General features: G+C 25.8%; 13 non-coding genes across 13 annotated transcripts; 7 read left to right on the top strand and 6 right to left on the bottom strand.

Moving 5' to 3' along the window:
• The first annotated feature begins 1,163 nt into the window (after positions 1–1,163).
• Positions 1,164–1,235, top strand: Trnah-gug (transfer RNA histidin (anticodon GUG)). The gene has a single exon. It is a non-coding gene; the product is annotated as a tRNA-His (tRNA).
• Positions 1,236–1,944: 709 nt separating this feature from the next.
• Positions 1,945–2,016, top strand: Trnad-guc (transfer RNA aspartic acid (anticodon GUC)). Its single transcript has one exon. It is a non-coding gene; the product is annotated as a tRNA-Asp (tRNA).
• A 435-nt stretch (positions 2,017–2,451) lies between these two features.
• Positions 2,452–2,524, top strand: Trnar-ccu (transfer RNA arginine (anticodon CCU)). The gene has a single exon. It is a non-coding gene; the product is annotated as a tRNA-Arg (tRNA).
• A 342-nt stretch (positions 2,525–2,866) lies between these two features.
• Positions 2,867–2,939, bottom strand: Trnar-acg (transfer RNA arginine (anticodon ACG)). Its single transcript has one exon. It is a non-coding gene; the product is annotated as a tRNA-Arg (tRNA).
• Positions 2,940–3,889: 950 nt separating this feature from the next.
• Trnav-aac (transfer RNA valine (anticodon AAC)) lies at positions 3,890–3,962 on the top strand. The gene has a single exon. It is a non-coding gene; the product is annotated as a tRNA-Val (tRNA).
• A 333-nt stretch (positions 3,963–4,295) lies between these two features.
• On the bottom strand, positions 4,296–4,366 carry Trnag-gcc (transfer RNA glycine (anticodon GCC)). Its single transcript has one exon. It is a non-coding gene; the product is annotated as a tRNA-Gly (tRNA).
• Positions 4,367–6,492: 2,126 nt separating this feature from the next.
• Trnag-ucc (transfer RNA glycine (anticodon UCC)) lies at positions 6,493–6,564 on the bottom strand. The gene has a single exon. It is a non-coding gene; the product is annotated as a tRNA-Gly (tRNA).
• Positions 6,565–8,678: 2,114 nt separating this feature from the next.
• On the top strand, positions 8,679–8,749 carry Trnag-gcc (transfer RNA glycine (anticodon GCC)). The gene has a single exon. It is a non-coding gene; the product is annotated as a tRNA-Gly (tRNA).
• Positions 8,750–9,082: 333 nt separating this feature from the next.
• Trnav-aac (transfer RNA valine (anticodon AAC)) lies at positions 9,083–9,155 on the bottom strand. Its single transcript has one exon. It is a non-coding gene; the product is annotated as a tRNA-Val (tRNA).
• A 950-nt stretch (positions 9,156–10,105) lies between these two features.
• Trnar-acg (transfer RNA arginine (anticodon ACG)) lies at positions 10,106–10,178 on the top strand. Its single transcript has one exon. It is a non-coding gene; the product is annotated as a tRNA-Arg (tRNA).
• Positions 10,179–10,520: 342 nt separating this feature from the next.
• Positions 10,521–10,593, bottom strand: Trnar-ccu (transfer RNA arginine (anticodon CCU)). The gene has a single exon. It is a non-coding gene; the product is annotated as a tRNA-Arg (tRNA).
• Positions 10,594–11,809: 1,216 nt separating this feature from the next.
• On the bottom strand, positions 11,810–11,881 carry Trnah-gug (transfer RNA histidin (anticodon GUG)). Its single transcript has one exon. It is a non-coding gene; the product is annotated as a tRNA-His (tRNA).
• Positions 11,882–21,164: 9,283 nt separating this feature from the next.
• On the top strand, positions 21,165–21,236 carry Trnac-gca (transfer RNA cysteine (anticodon GCA)). The gene has a single exon. It is a non-coding gene; the product is annotated as a tRNA-Cys (tRNA).
• Positions 21,237–21,369: the final 133 nt, after the last annotated feature.

Genomic DNA, 21,369 nt, shown 5'->3' with positions numbered 1-21,369 from the left:
AGTTTCCTAAAGGTTATTCCAAGTCTAATACTATTTAATGGTATTCTACTACAAAACATATAGTTTAAAAAGCTTAAAATTAAATTTATAATTTTATAACTAACTTGCTTATAATATATCTAAGCATTGAAATTAATAATTTTACTGCATTAACAGAAGCTATTGATAAAGCCACTTTTTATGAGATAACAAACCAGTCGGTCAAACTTTCTAAAACTGGCTCAGCAATTGTGTTTTAATATTTTTTTTTTATGTGTAAAATAATCTGTTCATTCTTTTATAGTTTTTTAATCTCTTTTATTTAATTTTAAAATACGCCTATTTGTAAAATAATTTAAGTATTTTGTTCGAGTTAAATAAGTTACTTAATATTCACTTCTAAATGTCCGAAATTCGTTAAATGAGAGATAGTTATAATGTCAGGTTTTAGTTAAGATTACAGATGGGTAACGTACGGTCCAGATCCAATCAAATTTCGACCTGCTAAGTAACTTAAAAACTACTTGTGCAAAATATACAAAATTTAGTTTTTTGATGCTTATGATTTTGAAATAAACTTTCAATTTGGTTTTCAGTTACTTTAGTATTTCTTAGATCACAATAATAGTAAATCATTTTATTACAATTATGCTCGAGTTTTTTACTTTTATATATGTTATTTTATTAAATTATGCAGCCCGCAACTACATTTTTTTAACGAATTGAAAGAAGACAAGATTTTTAGTAAATATAAATTGCTGACTACAAAAGTTTTCCACAACTACCCTAAAAATTTCATTAGTTTTAAAACAATTCATATTTAATCATGATTGATTACTGATTACACAAGGCTTTTTAATATTTAAGTATTTTAATACACTTTACTGGGCTTATAAGAAAACAACAGTAACTTTTTCTCAAGCCCTGTAAAATACTTTGGACACAGCCCAAAAGTTCGTGCACGAGAAATACCAGACTAAATTACATTTCGAACACAAATTTTTTGGCTCAAAAGTTTTTACACAAGAGAACAACTACTTTTTAAAATTGTGGGGGGCGATTATTTTTCAAATTTCTGAAAAGGGGGCGATTTAGTAAATGAGTTTGGGAAACCCTGGTCTAGTGGTTAGGATTCCTGGCTTTCACCCAGGCGGCTCGGGTTCGATCTCGGTGTAGGAACATTTGCTGTAATCGTATAGTGGTCAGTACTTCACGTTGTGGCCGTGACAACCCAGGTTCGAATCCTGGTTACGGCACGTTTTTGTTATGCAGAATTTTAAGTATTAAAAAACAATAGTAATAAAAAATCAAGTAGGTACTTATTTCACTAATTTTAACAAAACAATACTTATTATATAAAAGTTATTTGTATAAAGTTATTCAAGCAATAGTACAAGTGAGAACTAAAATTTCTATTTTTTACCAGGTTTCAGTGGAAAAAATTCCGATATACGATTTTGTATAGTGTTTGAAAGTTTTATACATTTTTTTAATATTATATAAATACAAAAAGACAACATTTATCAAACTAAACAACAAATTATATAAGAAATACTGTACGTTTATAAAAATATGGTTTATGACTTTAAAAAACTTACACTAATTTTGTTTTAATAACTAATCTTAATAAAACTTTTTGAACTTAGTTTTTAATAAAACTTAACAAACTTGTATACGGATTTTTCAAGGTGATTACTTATTTTTGTGGTCCAATTTCCTTACCTCTTTTTAAAAGAAAGTTTTATTAAATTTGTATAAGTAGAAATAAGTTAATCACCATAAGTAGTTTTTAAAGAGAATAAATGTTAAAGTTTGATTAAAAAGTTTTAACTGTTTCAATACTGTCAGTACAAATTTCAAGGTATAAAGCTCAAAAGTTTTTGATTGTAAACAAGTATGCTTAAACCAAAGTGATGTTTGTAAGCATCGTAGGTTTATAAACGCATAAGGTCGTATGTTGACAAGTCCTCGTTAGTATAGTGGTGAGTATTCCCGCCTGTCACGCGGGCGACCGGGGTTCGATTCCCCGACGGGGAGGTTTTTATAATTTTGTTTAAAGATTTCTCTACTGTTGTTGAAAAAAAATGTATATCAAAATAAATAAATAGAAAATTATTATCCATTACAAGGCACCTAAATCATAACAACGACGTTTTAGTTTATTAAATAAGTAATTAAACATTATCAATAAATTTGTAATTTTATATATGCTGGCTTCAGTTTATTTCTAAATCTGTGAGCTAATCTTGAAGACATAAGTGTGTCATCTTATCTTTAAAAGTGATAAAAAAGGTAGCCAAGTTAAATAGTTTAGCTTCTTTATTTTTCAGTTTAACTTCTTTGGTTTAGTCTATAAAAAAAACATCGTTTGGTCAGTTCTTGCCTTAGGCTGTTGTTATAAACTCCACATCAAGCAGACAGGCAACAAAAAATATTACCTTTATAAATCATTTAATTTGATTACGTATAACCGACTGCGTGGCCTAATGGATAAGGCGTCTGACTCCTAATCAGAAGATTCCGGGTTCGAGTCCCGGCGTGGTCTTTTTATAATGTAATTTGTATTTACTCATAACTTAAAAACTATTAATAATAAATGAGCATATTAATTATTTTTATATACTTTAGTAAACATATCACCTGAATGAAATATATGGAGGACTATCTTGTTATTGTAAATAATAAGTTATTGAAATTTGTATGTTGAAAAATTAAACTAACACCTTTTTTGCAATTTTTCTTCGCAAAATTCTAACTAAATACAAAACTACCTTAACTATTCTAATAAAAGTATATGGTACATAAGTATAGAAATAATATATATAATCGAAATTCAAACAGCTTACGTAATACTATTATTTCGCTTCAAATAGCATCTTTAAAAATATGACCACGATGGGACTCGAACCCACAATCTTCCGGTTCGTAGCCGGACGCCTTATCCATTGGGCCACGCGGCCGGTCTATTGTAAGCTTGTGTGAGCGATTATAAATGTTAAGATTTGATGCGCGCGTGAAATATTCACTTCAAAGTTTTCTCAACTATGCAGCGCTATGCAAATAAATTCGGCTAAATCGTTACGTCACGATGATAATTGCTTGTTAAATGAGATTACATCGCTGTTAGTTCAGTTGTAAGTCTTATAGGCTCAGAAGCTTATTAATGAACTCTTTTCGGTTGCTTTAATTTTACTTTGCTAGAAAAAAATGCTATTCAAAAATTTTAATATTTTGATATTTAAAACTTAATATTAATCATAAAATTTATCACCAAACCAGTCAAACTTTAGTTGCTACGTCAAACTTGATTATTTTTTTGTACAGCAATATTGATAACAATTAACGCCGAAAAACTTGCTTTCTGTTAGTATTGGAAACTATTTTTGGCCGTGTGTATATAGAATGTACAGGTCAAAAAATAAAATTTTAAGGGTTACAATTAACTATGTATTTTCAAAAACGAGTATAAGTCGTTATATGTTTTAACGAGTTTTAATTACAATTTTAAACAAAATATAGTTGAAAAAAATTACAAAATTAGATTTATATATAAAATTAGACTTTACAGGTAACTTACATATAAATACTTACTTTTTAAAAGGTACTTCAAAAAATGAAGAAAGTTTTAAGTGTTTTATAAGTATTTAAGTTTGAATTTTTCATCACTTTTTTATTAAAAGGTTGTTGTTTTTAAGATAGAATTTCGTAGTATAAACCTACACTTGTCTTTGATAGTGTAGATACAAAACATATTTGTTCAGACAGAATGCAAAGTATCAAATAAAAGCTACGTTAACTTGATGCTAAGATAAAATTTTATTCTAGATCAAGTTAGCTGTTAAATATTATATAGAAGCCCTTGTCGGTTTGTTACTAGTTTATAAACGCAATTAGCTGGAATTCATCAACGGTTTCTGTAGTGTAGCGGTTATCACGTTCGCCTAACACGCGAAAGGTCCCCGGTTCGAGCCCGGGCGGAAACAAATTTTGTTAAAAAAAAAATTTATGATTAAACTGCCAAAAAACACAAGTTATACAATTAAGATAATTTGACTACCATCTATTTTATTCATTACTAACAATTTTTATCAAACTTTAACCATTTACATATATTAACATATGTGCAATAAATAATTTTATTATATTTTGCCATTAAATGTAATATTATGTTTTTAAGCTAAAAATATTATTACAGTGTATATTTTTTTCTATTATTTGTGTAAAGGCAGTATAAAAGTAAGTAAAAGTATTTTGGAAAATGAAAAATGATTCAACAGTTTTTATTTCTGATCATTGAATCTGTTTTCAGATAAAAGTGCATTGTCCGGGGATCGAACCCGGGCCTCCCGCATGGCAGGCGAGAATTCTACCACTGAACCAACAATGCACGTGTCTCAAATCGGTTTGTAACGTTTATAAACTTTTTTCCACTTATGTGCTCTGTATAGTTGCGAATATTACAAAAATTCAATGCTTATATTTGTTTAAAAAGTTCACCATTGCATTCAGCTTTTAAAAACAAAGGTTTTCATTTTTTGCCCGTTATGCAAGAAAAAAAAAATTATGCTTTTTTTTCTTTTAAAACCAAAGACTTATACCAATAGTTGTTATTGTTTGATGAAAGTTATAGTTATACAAAAATGACACAATAATTTTTAGATACTTACAATTCATGCCACAAAAAAAAGTAAAGGTTCATTGAACTTGAAACCAGTATATTAAAACAAAATTGAAGATTTTTAAAAAAGGTAGAAATGTATTGATTGTTTTTTAAACAAGGTTTTAAATAAGATGTCAAAATAGTTTTTTAATCTAAAAAATGGCTTTCAGAAAAAAAATTCCAAATAAAGCTTTAAGCTTTACAAAATTGCAAAACATTAATGTTTACAACAGTACTTAAAGCTAGTTTTATTCTTATAGTTGTATAGATTTTACTAAAACATATTGGAAGAAAAAACTACAAAAAACTAAACTGATTTCTAGAGTATTAAATGTTGGAAATCAAGCAAACCAATCGGTTATTTTGTCTGTAGTTTTATTGTGTATATTACACTACAAATATGTTTTAAACGTAATCAAACCAGTATTTAATAACTAGGAGTAGGACTTTTTATGGGCACTATTTTGCGGGAATAATTGCTGCAATTAAATCTGCCCATAATTTAATATTTCGTCATATTTTGTATATACAAAATTACACAAAAAAGTTAAAAAAATACGTCACGCTGAAAAGTAAATTAAACAATTTTACAAATTTTCTTTTTCTTTCCTAATGCTACATTAAATGTAAAGACTACTGCTAGTTCAGGGGTCGGCAGCCTTTTTTAGCACGCGAGCCAATTTTCTTAGGAAAAACTCTTCGACGTCCGCGTTTATTTAAATAAATATCTAGTAATCAGGACAAAAATATTATTTTAGATCAAAAATGTGATAAGTTAAGCAATAATAGAGCACTAGTAAAGAGTATTTATTGAATTAAGAGCTTAATAAATGTTTTTATTAAAATATATTTAGATTTATTTTTGTTTAAAAAATGTATATTTTGGGTCAAAAAGGATTTTGCAGGCCGCAGGTTTTAATTTTGAGGGCTGCATTTGGCCCGCGGGCCGCAGTTTGCCGACCCCTGTGCTAGTTCATGGAGCTTGACTTTTGTAAACATACAGCAAAAAGCCTCTAATTGAAAATCTACATTGGATAATTTTTTTAACTGCAGTTTTGTTAAATTCTAATATCAAATTTTATCTGAGTTAGTCTGTTTTTATTATTGACTATAAAGTTAAGAGTAAATCATGGTTACATACTTAACTGCTTTTTTTATAAAACCAGACTTGTGTTATTTTTTTATGAACTATAACTATCAGTAATAATTTATATTATAAACTCTATTGTGTTGATACTCTATTTAATACTGTTGATCAGCCTATATTTGAAGTTGGCAAATTATTGAACTTTGTTTCAACATTATAATATTAGCTAGTCATCACAGTTAGTCATAGAGTGGGCAACTTACGGCCCGCGGGTTGGATCCAGGTCGCAGAATGGTAATTACAAGACCGTCAAAGATTAAATGATACCTGCAAAGACGTTAAATTGGCCCGCTAAATCGAACTTTTGAACTTACACTACATATTCTTTGATTTAATGTTAGTTGTTAAAGTTTAAAGGGCTGACTAAACTAAATATGGTGTTACATACTAACTTAACCGTGGGAACGTTTGTATTTGTAAAAATAAAGGTAGAGACGAATGTTATTTTAGCAAAAAAAGAAAGTTTAAATTTCTTTATAAGTATAGAAAAGTTTAGGGTATGTTAAGAAGTAACTTTTTTTTTTTTCTTTCATTACCTATTAGAATAGAGTAATTTAGCGATACTAAAACTTACTATAAGTTTTGAAAATAAAATAATATTTCAGCTAACAAATTTTTAAACAATTTAAAAAAAAAGTGTTAACTTGAGTTTTTGTATACAGATTTGGTTTTATTTCAAGTAATGTTTGAAAAACTTAAGCAAAAGTGCGTCGACCGGGAGTCGAACCCGGAACTAGTGCTTGGAAGGCACCAATGCTAATCGTTACACCATCGACGCTTGTGCGCAGGCCAACAAATTTAATTTATAAACCTACTTCTAAAAACAATCCATAAGTAAAGCAGTAAACGCTATGTAAAACCAGCAGTAAAGCTTAGCAATTAGCAGTATATCTGGAAATAGTTTTGTGCTCTTTAATCTATATTTACAATTTAAGTAACTTTCTTAAAATACTTTGAACAAGTTTTATCTTTGTTGAAGTAATATTAAACTTATATTTCATTAGAGTTGTTAGTACTTGATATAATGCTAGAATTTAGAATGTATTGCAAATATTACAAACTTTATTACTTTTCTTTATATTGATAAAAATATGTTAAGGATAATTCAAAGCTAAACATTAGCTATTTTGTGAACACATCTTGTCATGTACAATATTATTTACTTTATATTTTTTTAGTTTGAACGACGACGTTTAGACTTTTCATCAGATTTTCATATGAATAACTGAACAAAATAACTAAAAATTAGTATCAAAAAATTAAATCTACGAAATGAATTAAATAATAAGCTATATATAATGAGTTATATATTAAAATTATAAACTACAGTAAAGTTACAGGTTACATAAGTATTTAAACCAGGGTTTCCCAAAGTGGGCGATATCGCCCCCCTGGGGGCGATTTTGGTATGTCGGGGGACGATAAATAGTAAAGGGGCGAAAGGGTGGGCGAAAACAAGTAAGGGGGCGATTTTGAAATTTTTGCAGACATTTAGTTTTAATTTTTAGCTTGCTTTTTTACTTATTTTAGCCTGCTATCAAATATTTGACACTGAGGTAAAACTTAAACATAATAAGTCCATTTCGTTTTTGGCCCAAAAGTATACATTTTTAAAACAAAAATAAATCTAAATACTTTTTAATAGAAACCTTTTTTAAGCTCTTAATTCAATAAATACTCTTTACTAGTGCTCTACTATTGCTTAACTTATCACATTTTAAATAACAAAAATAAATCTAAATATTTTTTAATAAAAACCTTTATTAAGCTCTTAATTCAATAAATACTCTTTACTAGTGCTTTACTATTGCTTAACTTATCATATTTTTGAACTAAAATAATATTTTTGTACTGATTACTAGATATTTATTTAAATAAATGCAGACGTCAAAGAATTTTTCTAAATAATGCGGCCCGCGAACAATTTTTCCTAAGAAAATTGGCTCGCGTGCTAAAAAAGGCTGCCGACCCCTGAACTAGCAGTAGTCTTTACATTTAATGTAGCATTAGGAAAGAAAAAGAAAATTTGTAAAATTGTTTAATTTACTTTTCAGCGTGACGTATTTTTTTAACTTTTTTGTGTAATTTTGTATATACAAAATATGACGAAATTTTAAATTATGGGCAGATTTAATTGCAGCAATTATTCCCGCAAAATAGTGCCCATAAAAAGTCCTACTCCTAGTTATTAAATACTGGTTTGATTACGTTTAAAACATATTTGTGGTGTAATATACACAATAAAACTACAGACAAAATAACCGATTGGTTTGCTTGATTTCCAACATTTAATACTCTAGAAATCAGTTTAGTTTTTTATAGTTTTTTTTTCCAATATGTTTTAGTAAAATTTATACAACTATAAGAATAAAACTAGCTTTAAGTACTGTTGTAAACATTAATGTTTTGCAATTTTGTAAAGCTTAAAGCTTTATTTGGAATTTTTTTTCTGAAAGCCATTTTTTAGATTAAAAAACTATTTTGACATCTTATTTAAAACCTTGTTTAAAAAACAATCAATACATTTCTACCTTTTTTAAAAATCTTCAATTTTGTTTTAATATACTGGTTTCAAGTTCAATGAACCTTTACTTTTTTTTGTGGCATGAATTGTAAGTATCTAAAAATTATTGTGTCATTTTTGTATAACTATAACTTTCATCAAACAATAACAACTATTGGTATAAGTCTTTGGTTTTAAAAGAAAAAAAAGCATAATTTTTTTTTTCTTGCATAACGGGCAAAAAATGAAAACCTTTGTTTTTAAAAGCTGAATGCAATGGTGAACTTTTTAAACAAATATAAGCATTGAATTTTTGTAATATTCGCAACTATACAGAGCACATAAGTGGAAAAAAGTTTATAAACGTTACAAACCGATTTGAGACACGTACATTGTTGGTTCAGTGGTAGAATTCTCGCCTGCCACGCGGGAGGCCCGGGTTCGATTCCCGGACAATGCACTTTTATCTGAAAACAGATTCAATGATCAGAAATAAAAACTGTTGAATCATTTTTCATTTTCCAAAATACTTTTACTTACTTTTATACTGCCTTTACACAAATAATAGAAAAAAATATACACTGTAATAATATTTTTAGCTTAAAAACATAATATTACATTTAATGGCAAAATATAATAAAATTATTTATTGCACATATGTTAATATATGTAAATGGTTAAAGTTTGATAAAAATTGTTAGTAATGAATAAAATAGATGGTAGTCAAATTATCTTAATTGTATAACTTGTGTTTTTTGGCAGTTTAATCATAAATTTTTTTTTTAACAAAATTTGTTTCCGCCCGGGCTCGAACCGGGGACCTTTCGCGTGTTAGGCGAACGTGATAACCGCTACACTACAGAAACCGTTGATGAATTCCAGCTAATTGCGTTTATAAACTAGTAACAAACCGACAAGGGCTTCTATATAATATTTAACAGCTAACTTGATCTAGAATAAAATTTTATCTTAGCATCAAGTTAACGTAGCTTTTATTTGATACTTTGCATTCTGTCTGAACAAATATGTTTTGTATCTACACTATCAAAGACAAGTGTAGGTTTATACTACGAAATTCTATCTTAAAAACAACAACCTTTTAATAAAAAAGTGATGAAAAATTCAAACTTAAATACTTATAAAACACTTAAAACTTTCTTCATTTTTTGAAGTACCTTTTAAAAAGTAAGTATTTATATGTAAGTTACCTGTAAAGTCTAATTTTATATATAAATCTAATTTTGTAATTTTTTTCAACTATATTTTGTTTAAAATTGTAATTAAAACTCGTTAAAACATATAACGACTTATACTCGTTTTTGAAAATACATAGTTAATTGTAACCCTTAAAATTTTATTTTTTGACCTGTACATTCTATATACACACGGCCAAAAATAGTTTCCAATACTAACAGAAAGCAAGTTTTTCGGCGTTAATTGTTATCAATATTGCTGTACAAAAAAATAATCAAGTTTGACGTAGCAACTAAAGTTTGACTGGTTTGGTGATAAATTTTATGATTAATATTAAGTTTTAAATATCAAAATATTAAAATTTTTGAATAGCATTTTTTTCTAGCAAAGTAAAATTAAAGCAACCGAAAAGAGTTCATTAATAAGCTTCTGAGCCTATAAGACTTACAACTGAACTAACAGCGATGTAATCTCATTTAACAAGCAATTATCATCGTGACGTAACGATTTAGCCGAATTTATTTGCATAGCGCTGCATAGTTGAGAAAACTTTGAAGTGAATATTTCACGCGCGCATCAAATCTTAACATTTATAATCGCTCACACAAGCTTACAATAGACCGGCCGCGTGGCCCAATGGATAAGGCGTCCGGCTACGAACCGGAAGATTGTGGGTTCGAGTCCCATCGTGGTCATATTTTTAAAGATGCTATTTGAAGCGAAATAATAGTATTACGTAAGCTGTTTGAATTTCGATTATATATATTATTTCTATACTTATGTACCATATACTTTTATTAGAATAGTTAAGGTAGTTTTGTATTTAGTTAGAATTTTGCGAAGAAAAATTGCAAAAAAGGTGTTAGTTTAATTTTTCAACATACAAATTTCAATAACTTATTATTTACAATAACAAGATAGTCCTCCATATATTTCATTCAGGTGATATGTTTACTAAAGTATATAAAAATAATTAATATGCTCATTTATTATTAATAGTTTTTAAGTTATGAGTAAATACAAATTACATTATAAAAAGACCACGCCGGGACTCGAACCCGGAATCTTCTGATTAGGAGTCAGACGCCTTATCCATTAGGCCACGCAGTCGGTTATACGTAATCAAATTAAATGATTTATAAAGGTAATATTTTTTGTTGCCTGTCTGCTTGATGTGGAGTTTATAACAACAGCCTAAGGCAAGAACTGACCAAACGATGTTTTTTTTATAGACTAAACCAAAGAAGTTAAACTGAAAAATAAAGAAGCTAAACTACTTAACTTGGCTACCTTTTTTATCACTTTTAAAGATAAGATGACACACTTATGTCTTCAAGATTAGCTCACAGATTTAGAAATAAACTGAAGCCAGCATATATAAAATTACAAATTTATTGATAATGTTTAATTACTTATTTAATAAACTAAAACGTCGTTGTTATGATTTAGGTGCCTTGTAATGGATAATAATTTTCTATTTATTTATTTTGATATACATTTTTTTTCAACAACATTAGAGAAATCTTTAAACAAAACTATAAAAACCTCCCCGTCGGGGAATCAAACCCCGGTCGCCCGCGTGACAGGCGGGAATACTCACCACTATACTAACGAGGACTTGTCAAGATACGACCTTATGCGTTTATAAACCTACAATGCTTACAAACATCACTTTGGTTTAAGCATACTTGTTTACAATCAAAAACTTTTGAGCTTTATACCTTGAAATTTGTACTGACAGTATTGAAACAGTTAAAACTTTTTAATCAAACTTTAACATTTATTCTCTTTAAAAACTACTTATGGTGATTAACTTATTTCTACTTATACAAATTTAATAAAACTTTCTTTTAAAAAGAGGTAAGGAAATTGGACCACAAAAATAAGTAATCACCTTGAAAAATCCGTATACAAGTTTGTTAAGTTTTATTAAAAACTAAGTTCAAAAAGTTTTATTAAGATTAGTTATTAAAACAAAATTAGTGTAAGTTTTTTAAAGTCATAAACCATATTTTTATAAACGTACAGTATTTCTTATATAATTTGTTGTTTAGTTTGATAAATGTTGTCTTTTTGTATTTATATAATATTAAAAAAATGTATAAAACTTTCAAACACTATACAAAATCGTATATCGGAATTTTTTCCACTGAAACCTGGTAAAAAATAGAAATTTTAGTTCTCACTTGTACTATTGCTTGAATAACTTTATACAAATAACTTTTATATAATAAGTATTGTTTTGTTAAAATTAGTGAAATAAGTACCTACTTGATTTTTTATTACTATTGTTTTTTAATACTTAAAATTCTGCATAACAAAAACGTGCCGTAACCAGGATTCGAACCTGGGTTGTCACGGCCACAACGTGAAGTACTGACCACTATACGATTACAGCAAATGTTCCTACACCGAGATCGAACCCGAGCCGCCTGGGTGAAAGCCAGGAATCCTAACCACTAGACCATGTAGGACTTGTACATGTGACGCTTATTGCAACTTTATTCTACTAATAATTGCATTGTGACGTAATAATAAACTACAGACATTGCAATTAAGAAATGCGTCGATTAGAACTTTATGTATGTGAAAAATTCTAATACTTATATATTGATGAATGTATTATATAAATTGGTTTTTAGTTTCTCTGTTCTTTAAATAAAAAAACTGCTAAATTAAAAACAATAAATACTACTTTTACAACCGTTTCGTTTTTTGTTAGTTTTTAATCAATTCATCATCGAAAGTTCTATTGTTGAATAATTTTAAACTAACAACTTTTTGATCCGTAACTAAACTAAGATTAAAAGTTTAGATGATTGGCTACGTTTGGAAAGTTAATAAAGTAATGATTGAACTATCGAATTGAAAATCTTATCGAACAACATCAATTTCTTATAGCTCGTAAAAATTATTAAAAATATTTTTAACTGATTGGTTAGTAAACTTTCGATTTTGACGTTATAAGAAACTTGCTCTATTTATTTACTTGTTTGTTTTTTAAGCTAATGTTTTTTTAATAGTTTTAGAATTATAGAATAAGCCCATTTTACCTCACGATTCAACAACAGCATAACTATTTTACATAAAAAAATTTAAACTACAGACATGTATTTTTTTATAAATATTAAGTTTTAAATTAACCTATGAGTTAACAATATTCACATTTATATAAACTTGCTTTTATCAATTTAAAGTTTATACTACAAGATGATTTACACAGAAAAATTGCATCTTCAAACAATTTTTGAAAATTAAAAGTTTTGTTAAAATATCTAATACAGCCATATGGAAGAAAAATTTTTAGAGGCTGAATTTATTAGCATTTTTAAAAAATTATTATAAATATATATTCCCTATCAAATCTATAAAATTAATTTAAATTTTTAAGAAATACACTTTTAAAAGTTACAACCAGCTTGTATGAAGCGGACTTTTAAAATAAAATCATATAGTAATTTATGATCATAATAAAAAAAAACTTTTCATGGTCTTACTTCTTAACTTTTTTCATTTTTAGACCGTAATTCCTAATTATCATACTTAGAAACTTAATACTTACAATAAAAACTATAATACCATTTGTTTAGAGTTATAATATGTACCTTAAACTATATCTAAAATTAAATTTAGTTTATAAACTATGAAATTTCTTTTTTATATCATTTAGTAGTTATTTGCAATTAAAGCGCACTATAAAAAGTTATTAAACAAAAACCAGTCTATCTCCTCAAAACTTACTGCTTTTTAGAACAATACTAAATCTTTAATTTTCTAAAGTATTAGTAATAAAATAAAAAACTAAAGTATAAAAATGACTGTTAAGCAATAACGGAAAAAAAGAGTGAGCTGGGTTTTTAAATATAGAAAAAAAGAGCAAATGTTGGCTAGCATTCGAGTTAAAAGTAAAGTTTATTTAACTATATGCCTTAAAACTGGCAAGATGTAGGTACATTAAGTATTGAATTTTACTAATGTAGTTATCATATAGCAAGAAAATTAAATCTATAATTCAAATAAAGTCAAACGCGTATACACTAACTAGTTTAATGCAGCTTTAATCTCAGCTTTCTGTTTTTTTTTTGCTTGGAAGTCACTATTCTGTGGACATGTGGTGGGAGTCGAGTAGCTTTTACATTTGTAAAAAAAAAAGTTGCATTTTTCTAAAAAAATAAATGAGGAACAAATTTTAGTACAACAGTAAATAAAAACAAAAAAATTTTCTTTAAATATACACTGATCATCATTTATGTTTTAATACTGTAAAGCAAATTTATTTTGCACACCATGGCGTTAAGTTATACATAATAAAATTTCCCTCACTTCACTGGGCGCTGGTGACCAAATTTATTTTGTAAGTTGCAACAAAAACTTTTGATTCTTTATACCTTGAATGTTGTATTGACAGTATAAAAACAGTTAACAACTTTTTAAGCAACATTTGATATTTCTTCTGTTTGTGAAACTACTTATAGTGTTGTTGAAAACTAAAAAGCAACACGGAGTATATTAACTTTAGTGTTTTATAAGTTTTTAACTAATAAACTTCAAGTTAAAAAAAGGTTGAAACATTTAGAATAGAAGCATTAATAATTTTTGTAACTAGTTAAAAAGACCATTTTTAGTAGATTCACTTATTATTGCATTAGTTTATAAAGATTTATTAATTATTAGTTTGTTAAATTTTATAAGATATAAGGTTTTATTAGAAATTAGTTAATAAAGTTTTGTTGAGCATAAATTTATCAAGTGTTAGGAACTTCAATATTAATAAGTTTGTAAAATTTTTAACATTGGATTATAAAGTTTTACTAAAATTAGTTTATAAAGTTTATAACAAGACTTTATAAAGTTTTATTACATATAAGTTTAAAAATTTTATAAATTAGTTTAAAGGTTTTGTTGGACATATGTTTATAAAGCTTTACGAAAACTTTATATAAACCAAGTTTATTAAATATTATTAAAAATAAGTTTGTAAAGTTTTATAAAATTTAAGTTTGTAAGCATTTATTAAATATCAGTTTTTAAACTTTTACAATTGCAAATCTATAAAATTTTATTCAACAAAATGTTTAAAAATGTTTCAGTATAGATTTATTATGTCTTAATCTTTAAGTTTGTAAATAATAATAAAAAAAACAAAAAAACTTACATTGTATAAAAAATTGAATATTTTTTATTGTGAAATGTATTTTACAGTATTGTACTTGAGCTATCATAAGGTCAAAATTGAGGCTGTATAAGGATTTTTTTTTTTCATATTTTGATCTTATTTTATAGAGTTTAAACTAAGCTACAAGAATTTTTTAAAGATTTTTACAGTTTAATAAAAGTTAAATTATAATAAATATTATGTTTATATTTGTCATATAATATAAATTTTCAATAAAATAAAAACATTTCTACAGATTTTTTTTTAGTTTTCCAAGAAACGTTTTCTAAAAATATAACGTATTTATCTCTAAAAAGGTAGGAGTAGATAAGTTTTTATTGATTTCTCTTTATTTGTAGTTTTTTTTTTCTCCTCCCTTAAGGAACCTTTTGAACTATAAGTAGCTAAATCTAAAAAAAAATATTTTTAACTTAAAAAATCTGTAATAGTCAACTTTCAGCTTACTCAATACTAACAAAATAAGATCAAGTTTTAAATAAAGTGACCTACACTCCCTATAGCATTAACTTTTTTTAAGTATTTTTATACCACTTATGGTCTTACCTACAAAAATTCAAAATACTTAATTAAAAAAAATTGGTTTACAAAACTTATGTATTTCTTTATGTAAAAAGAAACAGCACACCAAACCGTAAGAAAATATTCCATAAAGTAAATAGAACAAAAAAACTCAAGTTATTTTAATTTCGTAATACCTAAAAACGATAATAAATATAAACTCACTTAATACTTCAAGTATATTTCAGCTCCAAGAACTTATATTTAATTTTATTTCTTTTTAGTTTTATAGTCAAGTAGACAGTGTGGCTATTTGGTCTCCTCTTATCCCTACGTTCGCTATTATCTTTATGGAATACTTAAGTCTAAGTTTGTTGAAGAGCTATCATCCCAAGTTCTTTACATAAGGTACATGGACGATTGTCTAGTTATCTCACAATAGAGAAAGATAATGGGGCTTTGGTTTGTAAGTAAAACAAGTTACATGAAAAAATTCCATTCATTAAGGAAATAGAATTCAGTAGCAAAACTTTTTTTTTTGTTATATTAAATACAAAGAGTAAAGCGAAACTGCCTACAGGTGTTTATAGAAAACTTTTTTAAAAGGGAAATATTTGCACTTTCAATCTTTCTGCACCAAAAAAAAACAAACCTGATATGAACTTTATACTATAGTTACTAAAATAATTTTTAGTTATGTTATTGATATGCTTGCAAAAATTTTAAGTTTTCAGTAATTAAAGAAGATTAAGTTGTTTTTTATATCTTTTTAGAATAATTATACAAAACCATTTATTGATTAATTTTTGTACAATAAAAAAAAAAAAAATTATAGTTTGTGTGATTGACGCTAAAAACACACATGGTTCACATAAGATAGTACTTTTTTTAATTAAGCATTGAGTTACAAACTTTAAAATAACACTACTTTTATCAAAGTTGAAACGTTTTAAATTTTCATAATAATTTTTATTTTAATACTTTATTTTGCAACTAAAATTTAATAAAAAAAGTAGTGAACTTGCTAATTTATTTATTAACTTTATTCGTGTTAACAGGGAAAAATTAGATTAATTTACAACATTAGTTTAATTCAATCATACTAAACTACAGGGGCGTCGCGTGGGGTGTTGCACTGCCGCAACTGCACCACCTTGAAATTTTGTAAGAAAAAAAAAAAAGTATCTGTAGCATTTTCGTTATTTTTTAAAACAAAATCTCTTTTAAAACTCCAATTTTGAAAACGACCATTTTGCCCTTTCACTGCCGCAAACTCTTAGCTGACTGCCGCAAATGAACTCAAAAAAGCAAAATTTCTTCAAGAATTACCGCAAAATCAATATCTTGCGGTAAGTAAACTAAGTTGAAAATTCCCTAAAACAGGACATGCTTTAGTATCACCTACAAGCTATTGTAAACATAAAATAAAAATAAAGCTAAGCTACTGCAAAGGAATAAACTTGAGTTTATATATCCACATGGTTTTTTTTTTAATTTAACAGATCACTTCTATTAAAACTGGATAATAAAAGAACAAGACTTGTCATGAATTAAATATTTTGAAAAAAAAAAAGAATAGAACCTTAAATCACTAAAGTCTAAGAATTTTGATTTTTTATTTTAATCTGCATACATAAACTTAATTATAACTGATTATTGTTATCATAAAATTAATAAAATATTTAATTAAATTATATTTAAATGTAAAGTTTAAGTTCTGGAAAAAAAAATAAGAAGTTTATTATTAACTCCTAGTTCACTCTTACAGAAAAATAATTTAGATTTATATTAAATTAAAATTAGTATTATTGAAACAGTCACATATTTAAATAAGGTAAATAGCCTTAACTTAGAAACTTTGATTACTAAGAGTAGTTTAACATTTTAGGAAAATTTAGTCTACTTTATATGACTTTTGGTTTAATTTTTTCATAAACAAAGCAAAAGTTTTCAATAAAATTGTTGAAACATGGTTGCCTTGCCTCATAATCAGGATAACTTAGAAATGTTAAAAACTCAAGATGACCCAAGATAAATTAAAACAGACCAAATTATAAAAATATTCAGGTCGACTAAAGCAGTTTTAGTTTTTTACTCTGAAAATAACAAGCTTATTAAAAATTAAAAAATAAGTGTTTTACCCCTATGGCCACATGAAAACTAACTAACCAATTTTTTACTGCTATAAAGGGTTACTTATTTGTAAATTATCTTTAAAATTCTTTAAAAGTTCAACAGCCTCACCAACTAAACTTAAAAAATTGAGCTCCTGAGAAAAATATTGTCATCAAAATGAAAAACATTAAAATTAAATAAAGAAAAGATACCCTTTTAAACTATTGAATTTTAAACCTCCAAAAAAAACATTAAAATTAGGAAAAAAGTTAATAAAAATCTTAATGTTTGTAAAAAAATAAGTGCAACATAGTGAGGAGTAAGGGGGGGAAAGGTTTATAGGCACTTTTTTACATGTTGTTCTTATTTTAACTTTTTCAAAAGCTAATAAACTACTCTTTAAAAAACTTGAAATTTCCAATTAAACTTTTAGTTACAACCGGTCAAAGCCAGAGAGTACAATGATTTATTATACAAGGAGCAAATCAAAACACTATGGGTCAGTCAAGGTTAAATTATTTAAGTGTAATTTCGATTGGTAGGGACTTAATTAAAAGTTGTACTAGTTTCGAGGAAGAGGTGATGGAGAAATTTATTAACCAAAAGGAGAAAAGAAAGAGTTTAAGTATTTATGTTTGCAAAGTTAAAACTTTAGATTTATTTTTTAGGTAGACATTTAGTAGTGACTATTTTCTGTACTAAGCAAGTTTAGTTTTTCTTTAAAATGTTGTAGTTTGTACATAAAATTTTCTTTGTTTGTAGACTTTTTAATTTACTTGCCAAGCTACATTATTCATTCCTTTGTTTGTTTAGTTAAAAATAAGTAAAAATATTATTTTAAGTTTGGTATTTAATCCAATATAAAAAATAAATTTGTAATATCTAAACTGTAAGCTACATTTAATTTTAACTTAAGAGCCTTTGTAAAACATAATATTATTTAGTTTGCTTGTTTTACTTTTGATTTTTTTACTTAGTCAAATTTTTTTTTTATCTTAATTTTATTTCAAAATGCTGTAAAATTTCTTTACTGAGTAATGTAAGTTATTCTTAAAAAAAAAATATTTTGTACACAACATTTTATTTGTTTGTAGACTTTTTAATTTATTGCCAAGTATAATTAGATTTTTTTAAGTTAAACATTAGTAAAATAATTATTAATAGTTTGATGTTTAATTAAAAATATTTTTTAACTAAAGTTGAGGCTAAAAGAAATATTATTGCATTTGCTGTATTTTTTTTATTATAATATTAGTCTATTTAATCTAAATTGTAAGTTATAGACTTCGTAAAATTTATATATGAGCTTGCTTATTTTACTTTTGTGTTTTTAACTTAGTAGTCAAGCTGTTTTTTTTTTTCAAACATCAAAAGTTTCAATTAGTTATAAGTTGATACTCGTTTATTGTTTTCAATATTCAGCAGTAAATAAGCAATTATTTTCTACTTAGTAAAATAAATTTTACTTTAAATAAACTTGCAGTTTCTACATAATATTTTTTTTTGTTTGTAGATTTTTTAATTTCCTTGCCAAGTCTAATAAGACATTTATTTTTTTGTCAAGTTAAATATTAATAAAATATCCATTCTTAGTATGATGTTTAATCAAATATTTTTTAAATAAAGTTGAGGCAAAATAAAAAAACCATTAAAGTTGCTGTATTTTCGTTATAATAAGAATTTCTTTTGTCTAAATTTTTTCTACTGTTAGTTTTAACTTTAAAACCTTCTTCAAAATTAATACTCATAAGTAAGCTAACATTTTTGGAGTCTTTTAAATTAATTTATTTTTTTTTAATTCCTATATTTGCTTTTATTTTCAAAGTATTTACTTTTTTTTTTTAAGTTATTTTCTTAAATAATTTTTTTTTTGAAAACATAAATGTTTTATTTTTAAACAAAATTTCCCAAGTTACACTAGCAATTTAATGTAATTGTTGTATAAAAAATTCTTTATTTAAGATAAAAAAAGAGTTTTTTAGTAGGGGATTTTTTTTTAAATTCTGCACCACCTAAAAAAAATACCACGCGACGCCACTGCTAAACTATAACTTAAGTTTTAATAAATCAACATACACTTCGTTAAAACAACTATTTAAGTTCTTATCGTTACGTCATAATGCTTATGGTAAACGTAGTAAACACCATTATGTCGCATTTATACATGATCTAGGACTTCTAGCTTTCATCCAAGCGGCCCGGGTTCGAATGACATTGTAGTAATTTTTAAATAAATTTTAGTTCTATCAATTCTTTTTGAAAGTATTTATTTCTCATTATGTTTTTTTATTACTATGCACAAGTGTCAGTATTATACACGAATTTTAAAAACATGCACTGTTTAAAACTAAATAAATGTTATATAGCTAGTATAAATAGAAGGATTATTCATAAAATTTGCTTAGGTCCAATAAAATTAAAGTGAAATATATAAATATATATATATAAATGTGTGTACCAAGAGTTCTGCAAAACCTCTGCTTATCTTTAAGTAATTGTGTTTAATATTTGCTTAATTACATTTTATTTAAAATTTAATTTTTCAGCTTAATAGTCTAATTCTATTTAAAAAATTAAAATAGATGTGCTTTAAATAATGTTATCTATACGTTTAAAGTAAATTAAAGCCTTGTTTTGAAATTATTAAGCTTGTTGTAAGTGTTTAATAAGGTTCACTTAGTACTATAAAATTTTTATATAACATTCCTAAAAATTACTTGATATTATAAAAGTTAAAGATTTTTATATAAAGTTTTAGTAAATAAGTAAAAAGTTTAGCTTAATTAAAGCTGTAGATATTGTTATAAAAATTGTAATTATTTTTTAACTTTAGAACTAATTTTATAAACGTTGTACTTTATGTTATAAATTTAGTAGCTAATGTAAAAAAGGCATTACTTTATGTTTTAAAAATTGTAAATAATGTTCTAAAAGATACGCTAAATGTTTTTAATACTATTCATGTTGTATTAAAAAGTTTTATAAATTTTTAAAAATCTTCGTATAGTTAAAAAAAGGAAACTTATGTTATAAAGTTGTACTTAGATTTATAAAATGTTGCACTAAATATTATAAAAATCATGTTTATGTTTTAAACTGTATACTAAATTGTAAAAAAAATTGTACTCGATGTAGTGAATATTGTATTTATTGCTATTAAGTTTTTTTTTGTATCGAATAGTAGATGAGTTTTTTTTCTTAGTTTAAATGAGTAAATGTTAAAAATTTTGTAAATATTATTATTAAAGTTGTACTTAACTTTATTAAAAGTAGAATGTTATAAAAGTTCACTTGAAAATTTAAAATTTGTAAACAATGGAGTAAAAGTTGCACTAAATGATATAAAACACTTATTAATATATATAGGAAGTTGTCAATAATGTTTTAAAAATTCATTTGATGTTATAAAAACTTTACTCAATGCTAAAATTGTGTTTAATGTTATAAATGTTGTAGTTTGTGTTATTAGTAAATTTTTTCTTTATTTTGAATAATAAGTTAGTTTATGTATTTTATAGTTTTAAAAGTTTAACTTAATTTCATGCTTATTAATTTTTCGTTATTATTTTGAAATAAGTATTTACTTTTGAGTTATGTTTTAATTTTAATCAATATTATTTTATTTTTACTAAGTTGATTTTTAGGCTTAGTTTCATTTTGTTTTCATAAAACAAAATAAAATGTTTAATAAATATTTCTTTTAAACAAATGTTTCGTAAAGCATTTTGAACTCCTTTAAATTTTTAATTTCTTTACATTTAATTATTCTGTATTGTGATCTGCAATTGTTATTAACAGTAGGCAGTGCAATTAAATAAAAATTGTGTAGCATTTTGCTTCAAGCTAAACACAAAAGTTATTTATAATTTAGTCATACGCCTTCTTGACGCACGGGGATATAGCTCAGTGGTAGAGCAATCGACCGCAAATCGATAGGTCCTTGGTCCAAATCCGAGTGTCCCCTCTATTTTTAAAATTTATTGAAAATATTCAAAAATAAATTATAGTAAAAGTGTTTTTTATTAATAAGAGCAGATAAATGCTGACTAGCTTGATTTATATATAATACTAAAGCCATAACGAATACAGGTAAACAA

This window comes from Thalia democratica, chromosome 5 (genome assembly GCF_965202585.1).
Source record: "Thalia democratica chromosome 5, ktThaDemo2.hap1.1, whole genome shotgun sequence".
Lineage (NCBI taxonomy): Eukaryota > Metazoa > Chordata > Thaliacea > Salpida > Salpidae > Thalia > Thalia democratica.
The sequence above is the reverse complement of the archived record's forward strand: the minus strand, read 5'-3'. Positions and strand labels throughout refer to the sequence as shown.